This window comes from Fukomys damarensis, unplaced genomic scaffold (genome assembly GCF_012274545.1).
Source record: "Fukomys damarensis isolate Sample0158 unplaced genomic scaffold, DMR_v1.0_HiC HiC_scaffold_16, whole genome shotgun sequence".
In the NCBI taxonomy this organism is placed as follows: domain Eukaryota; kingdom Metazoa; phylum Chordata; class Mammalia; order Rodentia; family Bathyergidae; genus Fukomys; species Fukomys damarensis.
Window position 1 is genome coordinate 79,214,698 of NW_022900928.1, and position 11,771 is coordinate 79,226,468.

General features: G+C 41.6%; 1 long non-coding RNA gene across 3 annotated transcripts; it reads right to left on the reverse strand.

The window, feature by feature from the left end:
• Positions 1 to 401: 401 nt before the first annotated feature.
• On the reverse strand, positions 402 to 11,380 carry LOC104874877. Of its 3 annotated transcripts, XR_783900.2 has the most exons (4): positions 2,458 to 2,512; positions 1,300 to 1,328; positions 822 to 878; positions 402 to 736 (listed from the first exon to the last, which is right to left on the reverse strand). It is a non-coding gene; the product is annotated as an uncharacterized LOC104874877 (long non-coding RNA). The 3 variants fall into 3 exon arrangements; XR_783901.1 differs by lacking the exons at positions 1,300 to 1,328; positions 2,458 to 2,512 and adding an exon at positions 11,307 to 11,380; XR_783897.2 differs by lacking the exon at positions 1,300 to 1,328 and having other exon boundaries at positions 2,458 to 2,536.
• Between the last annotated feature and the right edge of the window lie 391 nt (positions 11,381 to 11,771).

Below are 11,771 nucleotides of genomic sequence, written 5' to 3' on the forward strand. Positions count from 1 at the left end.
TCTCCCAACTGCAGAGAAACTGAACTCTAATAAGGAGAAATGTCAGTAGAGTGATGTGTGAGCCTCAGAAGACTTCATCATTCACTTTGAGATGTTGGCACAGAGTCAAGTTAGTTCTTATGTGACATTAAAAACCTTACTTCAGTGAAGAAAACAAACAGATAAAAAACACCCGCTAATGACTTTGGAAGGCCGGAGAGCAGCTGAAGTATTGTTTTTTTAAATGCAATAGATTTTAAACAGCATTTCCAATAATGAATAAGTCACCCAATTACTGCGCTCTTCTCATTCTGAACACCTGTCCCAGTGATTCGCAATCCCTGGAGTGACTTTTATTTTTAACAATATTTATTATCATGAGTGTTATCACATTACATGAAATCAGCTGGAGACAGCGGCTGTATTTGCTGCTATGCTGATGGCATCCAGGAACCGAGAAGTGAAGTTTTTTCTCATTTTCTTTCTGTGGCAGTGTTCTGAGGTGCCATGACTGTCTGCCCCCAGTAGACAAGGAGGGTAATCTCATAACTGTTTCACAGAGCAAGAATAACTGAGACCTCCCTCATGACTTTGATCTCAAAGGGTCTCTAAGAATGTCACAAAGTACTTGCTGAAGACAAGTCCAGGAACAGCTCCGCTTAGCATCCAAAGGCCAGCACTGTGGGGCATGGGGCAAAGTAGCTCTGTCATGGTCACATGGCTTTTCCCATTTGTTCCTGAGGAACTGCTGGAGAAACTTCAAGAAGACAAAGGAAAAATGATGGTGCATCCTTTTATGCTCTTCAGATATGACTCTGATATCAAGCATAGACTATACATACAGTTCCTGCCATGTCCTTTAGCATTCAACCTGCTTCCTGTCCTCCTGAAGAATCTGGCTGGAAAGAGAGCAGCAGGCTGCATTAAATATCTAGAGGGTATTTATAAAGGAACAACCTATTAATTATCAAATCAACATTTACTGAAGGCCCGCTATACCTTCCTTGTGTGATATTTTGCATGCCAAGTAGAAGTGAGAACAAGATCTGTATTTGGGACAGTACTGACTCTACTTACTATGGGAAATAGTCTTGTTAAACTGAAGTTTAGTTAAGGACGACAGTACTAGTACTTTGACTCACGGGTAAATATTGAGCTATTCAATGTATATGACTTATAATAAGAATATTGAGGCACAGAGGCATAAGTTGCCCAACGTCAGATAGATACTAAATGGTGTCTTAGTTACTTTTATCTTATTGCTGAGACAAAATAACCAATATCCACAAGTTAAGGGAGGAAAGGTTTATTTTAGCTCACAATTTGTAGAGGTTTCAGTCCATAATCAGCTGGCTCCAAGGCAGAGTTGCATGAAAGATAGAATTGCAGAGGAGAAACGGTTCATCGCAGGCAGAAGGCAGCAAAACAATAAGGGACAACCACAGTTCTTTCTATCTCTTATATCTTATCCAGGCTACTTAGGTTGGGTAGAATTTACACCCTTAATCCTAGTGCCCTTTATCCTAGCTTTGCACCATGAGTTAATCCCAGTATCACACACTCTAGATCCAGACACCTCTGAAAAAGCCCCACCTATAATGGCATGAGGCATTGCGGGACATCTAGACACAAACCATAACAGTGATCAACTTGGAATTGGGAGCTACAAAGTTGGTGTCCTCTGTCTAGGCACCTTATTTCTATCTTGAGAGGTTGGATGACGAGCTGCCATTAGACAGTCTGTATACTTCAACTGCAGGCTAACCAATGTGCTAAGTACTTAGTATGCCATAAAAAATTTAGTGCTTAGAATTACCAAACCAAGGAATCTTGATTCTTGGTTGTGTGACATAGATTTATGTTTGAGGAAGAATTTCACACAAATTTAACACATAAAATAAAAGATGATAGGGCAGAACATGGGATCACAGTGGTTAGAACCAGAGACAGGGTTATTTTCAGGACTGTCTCTTTCTTGTTCGCTGTCTCACTACGTCACTTACTGGGTCAAAGGCTTCTCCCCTGGCTGTAGTGTAAGGATAGAGCTCTTAGAGTAAGGACATTGACAGACTTACTGAGTGCCTACTCTAAGACTAAATACCATGACCATCAAAGAAAGATCTTAAAAAGTTTGTTCTTTCCATGTATCCGATGTTCCATGTTCTATGTAGCATATGTTGGACTGAGAGATGTGGGAAAGAAGTGGGAAGAGGGGAGATACCACTGAGAGAATCGATCATTTGGAATTTAACCTCACGCAGGCTAGTAAGGGTCAGTCTATTGATACCCATTTTTGCAGATGAGAAATTGGGGTACAGAGGTTAATCAATTACTAAATTGTCAACCCCTGTTCATAAGATACCTAACCATGATGAAATACATAGCAGTTTTGTGTGGTACAGCATAGACTCCAAGCCATATCAATGCCTTATCAATCACTGAACTTTTCGTTAATCCTCAAACAAGAGATATGCTAACCTGCTTAGGAAGAATGAGCACACTCTGGAGAGGCAGCAGGGAAGTCTTTTCACAGAAGGCAACAGGAGGCAGAAGAGAGTGAGGCTGGCATAAAAGAAGCCAAAGAGGCTTCAGTGACTCAGAGGGCTTTTTGTCTGGTCATAATAATGCGAATGACAGTGGTGTCTTCACAGCATTCTGTAGGACAATGGGTGCTTTCTACCCATCTCACCTAAGCTACCTATGGGTTGACACCAAGCAGATTTGCAGAACTTTTCTACTGAGCTCATGTCTGTGGGTAACCTCAGATAAAGGCCAGAGTTTCCTCAAAAGAGCTGCACGAGGTCAAACCATCATGGTCGCTCTGGGGAATAAGGAGATATTCCGATTTTTGTCACATTTCAGCTCACATGCTCTTCTATGTCTGAGGTTCTTACAGTTTGGAAGTGCAAAAATGGCCAAGCTGCCAGTCAAACCATGCCCAGCAGAACCCATGACATAGATAGAGATCTACAGTCCAGGCACTAGTCAGCTGGGAAATGGGAACTCTCCCAGGACCTCAGGGGACTGGTTCTCTCATCTGAATTCTATGGTCATATCCATTTCTACTCGTTCTTCCTAGGCCATGCCTACGCAATTTTCTGAGTGTTTTAGCCTCAGTCTCTCCATTTCTAGACTTGTGGGAGTCTTCATTAACAGCTTCATCTGCCCATTGTTCATTTTGTCATGTCTTCCTTTTCTGTTAAGATCCTCACCTTCCCTCCTTGATCCTCTCTCCTTGGTCACAAGCTTCCATTCATGTTCCATGGCTTTGAGAGTCAGCTCATGCCTTGTCAGATACCCTTTTACAACTCTTTCTGCTAAGTGGGTCAACACCCTTGGAATGTGCCCAGACTCTCATTGTGGATTTAACTCCAAGGACAAAAATCAGAATGGCTTCTTAAAAGAAGGCTCCCAGATTCACTTTGCCCCACTTTCCTAGTGAACAAGTTTCATTGGTTTATTGAAAATGTCTGGATTTATATCCTTGCTTTACCATTAATAAAGAGCACAAATGACAGTTATTCCAGTGGCTCACTGCTCAATGCATGGTGTGTATGTGTGCGACTGTGTGTGTGTGTGAAGGGTTAAAAACACACTACCCTAAAATATTGCACTTTGGCATTTTAGGACACAGCAGAAACTGGAAGACTATGTTCATCTTTCTTCCTTTTTTTCCTGAAGCAGGTCATAAGTCTCTAATGTTAGAGTAGCCCACATCCTTATTTCTGAAGACATAGACACAGGTAGGAATCCTGGGTCTTATTAAGATTTCTCCCAATTTATTATCTTTTATAACCATAGCCCAATTTATTTGATTGAACTTTCCTACTATTGTCCACTCTTCATCAATCCTAAGGATAAAATACTCAAGTTTTTCTGTTCCTTGGGTCATTTCTTTATGAAATGAAACATACACTAAATAAATTTGTTTTTTCTCTTCTCAGTCTGTTGCTCTAGGATTCTCACCTGGTTAACCATCATGAGACAGCAACCTCTGCACACACATCCCTTTTCAGATATTAGACAGATGACACAGAAGTATATATAATCTAAAGATGAATCTTGATCTTTATTGCTCTAGTTACTAGCTTTTGATTAGAAATAAAGCACATAATGTCTCTAAGCCTTCATTCTCATCTGGAAAATAAGACTAATTACATATGCTTTTGGAGATTTTAAAAAGAATTAAATAATGTAGGGCTAAAATCTACCTGCAACTGATGTTTCTTGTTTATTTTATTTTTTTGTTTTTGCACTACTCGCAATTAAACCCAGAGCCTTCACACTGAGCTACGTCCTAAGCTTCCCTAAACATTCTTAAAATTTTGAGACAAGCTCTTGCTAAATCACTCAGTTGCCCAGGCTGGAGTAAAACTCATGATTATCCTGCTTCAGCTTCCCAGTCTGCTAGGGTAAGAGGTATGTGCCACCACACTTAGCTTACGTGTAAACTAGAACTAGATCCTAAACACAGAACAAAATATAAACATGAAATTGGGGACAAAGGAAAGATATCAAAAGAGAAATGTAATTTAGCTAGTTGCATGTTAGCTTCTGTGACAACACACTCAAGAAGCATCATCCAGACCCACCAGCTTTGTGAAACATCCTCAGCAAGGCTACCTCCTCTTTGTCCCTGCTGCTGAGAACATTTTGGATAGTGCAGGCATGGCACAATGCATTCAGCTCCCACTGCTTTCTAGGGGTCAGAGGTGGAACTAACCTTGATCACCTGACAGGCACTATCAGTCCTGGAATGAGCTTACCTTCCAGAGCAGTCTCTTCTCAATGGACTCAAGCTTAAGAGAGCCATCCATCAGGCAAATAGACTCAGGGAGCTGCGCTTATTTCTCACATAAAACACTGATTCTTTACTCCTCATCCTGATAACTTCAACTGAGAGGCCAAAGCTAAAAGAGGCACACAGTTCAAATATGCTCTGCTCAGTACCAGAATATGGCTGACTAGGACAAGGAAAAGCCAGTTCACCTGCTCGGCTCCCTAGCAGCTTCTATAGAAAGAAATAAAGAATTTGGCTCTCAGGGGCTCTTAAACCATCCTCGCTGGAAGCTAGCTCCACTCAAAAATATTTAATGAATATGCTCCCACCTTCCTAAAAATAGGAAAGAAAAATCAATAAACACTAAATGGTTACAATCTTTGGATCAAAGTGGTTTTAAATAAGGTTGTCTTCAGCTTTAACCCCTCCCTGACATTCTTCACCTATAAGCAAAACATGCTAACTAGGTCTTTCTGAAGTGTGCATGGTTTGTCCCTTCCAGTCATCCACATGTGGTGTTCCACAGCTGTAATGGTCTTACCTAGTCCATGTGGCAGTTAAAGCTGGATTTGTAATTAAGTAGGGGAATTTCAAAATCTACTTCCAAAGCCTTTTGCTCTTATTCCTTATGCTGAGTATGTTTGCTAAGCTTAGAAATTTGTACTGAGGAAAGAGTATGAGACAAATTAGCATAGTTGATTCTGACAACCCAAACTTTAGGGTCTTTGCATATGTTTTCTCTGCCTGGAATGCTTTTACCATATATGGAAAAGGTGAGCTTTGTCTGTATCTTAGGCCTTCACTTACATATCCCTTTTTTCAGTAAGGCTTTTCCTGACACAAAATTCCAATGTTTCCCTTAATTGGAGCATCATCTATTTTATACCCCTCTCCAGCAAATTTCCTAGTAATGATCACTTACTAGCAGTGTGGATACTGTATCAGTTAAACTTGTTTACAGTCCGTGTCCCTCTCAAGGATGTGAGAGGGCTTGGGGTGCTGATGCTGTCCAGGCTCCTAGAATAGTGCCTGATATTGAGAAGCAGCTCAGTCGATGTTTGCTTGAGGACAGCCCGTAGTTAAGAGGCAACGTTAACAGGATTCCCAGAGGCTCAGGCCCCAGTTCCACCACCCATCAGCCCTTAAGTTTGGTCAAGGATTTACTTTGCCTCTCTACATCTTGTTCTCTTCATCTGCAAAATGGGAGTGATGGTAGCAGTTCCTACTTCACAGAGCTGAGACAAAGACAAATATTTGACATATGGTTGTGTGTTCTTTAAGTGATTATGATGACTGATGTTATTAACAGTGTTACCCAGCAATTATTAAGAACTTACTTTACACTGCAAACCATTTCATGAGCATGTAAAGTACTTACATTAATAGTTGGTACATATTAAGTACATAATAAATAGTAGCTACCATTCTGTTTGATTCCTTTTAACCAGCAAAGCTACGTAGTATGGTACATGCTATTATTTTTTGTTCTGATTAAGCTTGTTAAGTTTGCTTAACTCTCTCAAATGCTGTTTGCTGGTGGGGTTTAACTCCACAAAGCCATTCTGAAGTAGCCCAGAACAATGTGCTATTAATGGAATCACTGACCTCACTGCATGTTTACAAGGTGCAGGTGGTGATGTTTGCTTACAGGTTGGGCTTTTCTTACCTAGTTGCTAGTTTCGGTGTCTATAAGAGGAAACTGCAGCATCTTAGATTACCATCTCCCACTTAAAGTTCAAATTTAATCCAAACCTATTCTTTCCTTTACAAGGGTGAGTTACATGCAATCTATCATATGGGTCCTGTTGATTGAAATTGTTTAAATTGGCTCAGTACAGATGCTGTAAATCCAGAGCACAAAGCTTCTGAACAGACTTGGTTTGGAAAATGAGGGTGTGACTTTCCCCTGAGGGCTTTCAGTATATTTGTTGCCCTATAAAAGCAAATTCCCTCCTATTCCTTTTCACAGTTACTGCTGCAGTCAGAGCTACTCTGAATCTTTCTGCATTGCTGAGGTGACAGGCTTGGGGGAGAAGGACAACAGAGCCATGGCAGGGAAGTGGGAGCAAAGGGAGGCAAAAAGCTCACACCTTTTTAGGATCTTGGAGTCAAGATGACTTTGCAGAACTGACGAGGAAGTGGGAGGGCATTCTCAAGTGATCAGGGCAATAAGTTTTGATTGGCAGCAACCACCTCCAGGGATGTTCCCAAACAGCAGTCTCTACAAGGTTTGGGGTTCTTTTAGCTTCATGCCCCCAAATCCCCTCTTGCCCCAGCAAAAGCAGGTCAGCACAGTGAGGAGACATGGCTTTAGTGAAAAAAGAAAGTGTTCTGGATTTGCAGGGACTGGACTCAGGGCTTATCCCAGGAAGGTGACGGGGAATGAATCCCAAGAGAATAAGCTGATGAGGAGCTTTGCACTATTCTCCTCCCAAGCCCATCAAACTCAGCAAGATAGGAGCTGTTCAAAAGGGTGACCAGACAAGTCCCCAGTGGAAGGATCAGGGAATGAGAGAGATTGAGGAGAAAGTCCATTCATGTACCACTGGGAGGAAAAGGTAGTCATAAAACTTGATGAATGGGGCTCTATCAACAGACAGATTGGATGAAAACAGTCAACCTCGGTACAATATACAGGGGTTTTGAGAGAACAGGAGTTGAAGGTAGGATGACCTGAGAGAAAAGATGGGTACAAGAGAGAAAGGGGCAGGAGAAGCAGCTCTACTAACTGATGGACATGGGAAATATTGCAGAACACTCTTCACTGGGAAGCGCATGTGTTGGCCCACCAGCCAGAGCTCTAGCTCTCTTCATTGCTGCTCTGAGTGTTAGGAACAAGGCTACAGTGTGACAAGGAGGCCTCCCCAGAGTAAAGGGGAGGCAGGTGGCACACAATTTAGAAGTGCTGGAAGGCCTTTCCTGCCTTCACATAAACCCTGTAGCCTACTTATCTTTCGTTCACTTTTTGACTTCAGTAACCAAATTCAATGTTGGTCTTTAGAGGTAAAAAGCAAATTACTCCTGGAGGGAATCTACCTGAATAGCAAATATTAAGAAAGGTAATGAGTATAACTGTTCTCTCTCATGAGTTCATCTGGACTTGGTTTCACTGTCCCATTGGAGGATATGTGGGAGGAGAATGAAGCTGCCCATCAGCAGGCAGATGGTGCCTCTTCTCCTGGAGAAACTGTAGGCACAACCTGGGGCCTGAAGGTGGGGCAGGGTAGGTAGACCACTGGAGCATTGGGGTGAGAGTGCTCAATTACAGAAGTGCCAAGGCAGCACTAGTAGAGAGGCCCAGCAAGGTAGAGACTACGACAGGGCTTCAGAAAGAAAGATGGTGACACCCATCCAGCAATAGAGCAGAGCCATCTCCAGCTCTCTCTTCCCTCTGCTGTTTCCCAATCTGGATCAGAAACCCAACTTTCTCACAAGCTATGTCTTTACCATCACGTCTTTCCTCTCTGCAAAGGATGAAACCTCAGCACTCCCAAACAGCTTTTCTGTTTGTTGCTTGCTTTTAATGAGGGAGCAGTTAGCTGTTCTGACAAATTTCTTAGAGATGATGATAAAATGTTGGCAAACAGTCAAAGAGGCCCATATAGATTTTATGTCTTGCTTCAGAAATATTCCTCCAAAAGTGTGTGTGATAACACTAAAACAAAATACTTTATTATGTAGCACACATTCGAGTTTAGGTGACCTTGTTGGGCCATAACTATCCTTCCATTTCTCTCCTGTTTTCCCTCCTTTTCCCTTTTCTCCAGTTGGAGTGAGAGAGACAGAACGGAGGGAGCAGTTAGAAGAAGGAGTGAAGTAAGGCCATACGACTGTGATGAGGGTCAAAAGCGAAGGAGGGAGGATAGGTGGAAACATCAGGCCTTGGCCAGTGCTCTGCAACTGTCTTTAGTGAATAAAAATGTTGGACAAAAGAGTCCTTGTTAATAATTTTAGATTAAGAGTTTTTTCTTTTTAATGGAGAGAAGAGATACTGTGAAGATGGCAGGGAATGAAGCTAAAGATAAATATGGTCTCACTCATTAGATTAAGACCATTTTTCTGTTTTTGGAAAGTATGATTCTGCTTTGAGAGAGGAGAGGATATTGGAGTGGGAGGTTTTATGTACTCTACAAGCAGAATGGAAAGAGAATCCCAGAATTAGAAAATACATAATAATCAGATTCTGTTTAACGCCCTTCCTTGTATCCGGGAGATTACACAAAAGCCACTTAGGCTGAAGCCTCAAGGGCCACAGTTGGCCCCATTTCTATTAAAATCTCGCCTAACAGGAGAGCGCATTTTTTGAGAAGAAAAAAAAAAGCTGCTGATGGTACTAGTCTGACTCTAAATGATACTAGTTCTTCTAATAACTCAATGATGCAGTGTGTTTGCAATCTAATTTCATCCAAAACATCCTAAACTGAAAATAAAGTGCTGTTTAATAGGCATGAAAAGATGTCATTTCATTTTGCTGAATGTTCTAGTAACAACTACTAATTATTTCAATGTATTTTTTTCTGTAATTATTTGAAACAGACTTATTCAGAGCTTCCCCATTAACTTCAAAAATATTTCAGCCTTCTACAGAAATTCAACAGTGTAAATTTAAGTAGCCTTTTCTTTCTTCAGTGGGCTGGGAATACAGCTGGATGAGGTTGAGGGAGGAAACATGTCTTGTGCAAATAGACATAACTGAAGACTAAAAAAAAAAGGAAGAAATCTCAACTGCAAAGCCTTTACTTAACAGTTCCTGACTCCTTTCTTGCTTCACTCAATGTTCTGGGTCTTGGGGACAGATTTTAGAACAAATACTCAAGACACTACTTAGACTTTCTGCTGATTGATGAGAGTCTTGGAAGACAATGAAATTATTGAAGATACAGGAAGCACTACTGGTAGAGAAAGGCAGTGGGGAAAGTTGATGTCACCTTCCAAGGCTGATTTCAAATAGACTTTCTCATAGAACCAAACCATTTCAGAACAACAAAGAAGACCAAGCTTCCCTGTGAGCATCCCAAGATACTTGAAAGGGATTTATAAAATGTCAGTCTCTCTAAGTAACACCCACTATGGTTTTTAATGATGATCCATGGACACATGGGAAATGGTCATGTTCCTGCAGAAATCCAAATGCTAGAATGCTAGTTTGGAGATTTCTGATGGGGGTGTATTATTTTAGGCACCTTTCCATCATTATAACTAAACACCAAACATGAGCTACTTGTGAAGAAAAAGAGGTTCATTTTGGTTCACAGTTATGAAGGTTCAAGTCAAAGACTGGGCTGCCTTTTTGGTTTGGGCCTCTGGCAAGAGCAGCACATCATAGTGAGTTCCTTTGCAGCAAAGGAACACCTTAAGTTAGAGGAGTGGGGGAGAAAGGAAGAACCAGGGTATCACATCCCTTTCCAGAACACACCTGCAATGGCCTTGTGAAGTCTCACCTGGTCTTATCTTTTAAAGCATATACATGGGAATTTTTCTGAGGTGGCTGGATCTAGAGTGTGTGATGCTGGAATTGATTCATGTTGTAATGCTAAGATCAATGGCACAAGGATTAAGGGTGCAAGTGCTAACCACTTTAAGTAGCCTGGATAAGATATGAGGGATAGAAAGAGTTGTGGTTGTGTTTTCCTTGCTTTGTTACCTGCTACCCATCATGAACTGTTTCTCCTCTGCGATGCCTGTCTGCCAGGCCACCCTACTTTGGAGCCAGCTGATTATGGACTGAAACCTCTACAAACTGTGAGCCAAATAAATGTTTTCCCCTTCATCTCTGGGTGTCAGGTATTCTGTCTCAGTAGAGACAAGTAAGTAAGTAAACAGATGAAAGTAAGTAAGACACCAGTCTCCTTCTTCTTTATGAAAAACAATTCGACTACATTCACCAGTGTTCCTAGGAATCAAACATGGTCATGTGGCTGAATACTATTCAATGGAATTGAGCAAGTAAAGTATGCCTTGGACAGCCAACCCATAAAGTCCTCTTGTGGACTCTCTTCTGTGTTGTCTCTTCTAACTGGCAAGATTAGAAATGATACACTGGGAAGATTTTGAAAGCTCTGCTACTCAGACAAAAAAAAAATTTAAAAATCTGCCTTCTTTCAGTGTCTTAGTCTTGCCACAGCCACTAAACACTACCTGGACCACTCTATTGCTGCCTGTGTTGGCACCTTTGATGAGTTCACCAAGATACTGGAATCTCAGGAGATTCCCCATGCTTTCACGGTCTGCTTGTGCCACTCTCTGCTCTGAGACTCTCCACTTTTACACTTACTGTATTATACCTGCAGTGTCAGTAGCTGGCTGGATGGTTACTGGGAGACCAACCAACTGACCTGGAAGTGTGGAAATGTTAGAGCTCTAGAGGGTGAAACTTGGCCACTGGGAAACGTGGAGTAGGAGTAAACCAGAAAGATAACTCTCTTGTTCTTTCTCCCTGCTGGGGTAGATAGCACCAAGGTGTGGTTTCTCACTGTAGTCTTTGTGGGGGAGTCTCATACTTCCAAGGTAAAGCTGTAGTCAGTGTAACAATGGACTTCATTCTCACCTTATTTTTGGCTTTCCTGACACATCTGTTGAAGACATCTGAACCTCTGATAGACAGTCTAATGATCACACGTGTTCCCCCAAATTTCTGTATAAACAAATACAAACATAAAAAAGTATATATCAATACCACCAACTTATAAACAGACACCTTGAGGAACACTCATTCAAATAGCAATGCGTTCCAAATTCCCTCTGAGAAGAGGGTATTATCATATCCCCTCCTCTTCAAATGGAGCTCTCTTCCTAAAGGACAGCCACCCCTCCAACAGCAACACAGGAGTAGAGGGAACTGAGTTATGGTACTTGTGAAATGTGGTACAACATGTAACACATCCTCAGGGAGCAGAATCTAGAAAACCTCATTCATAGTGTGGCTTCTCCATCCGACCATTGCTGTACCGTATACTTTAAGGGAAGGAGGATTCCCTGTAGCAAGAGGATGATGCAACAATGACTGTGAAGT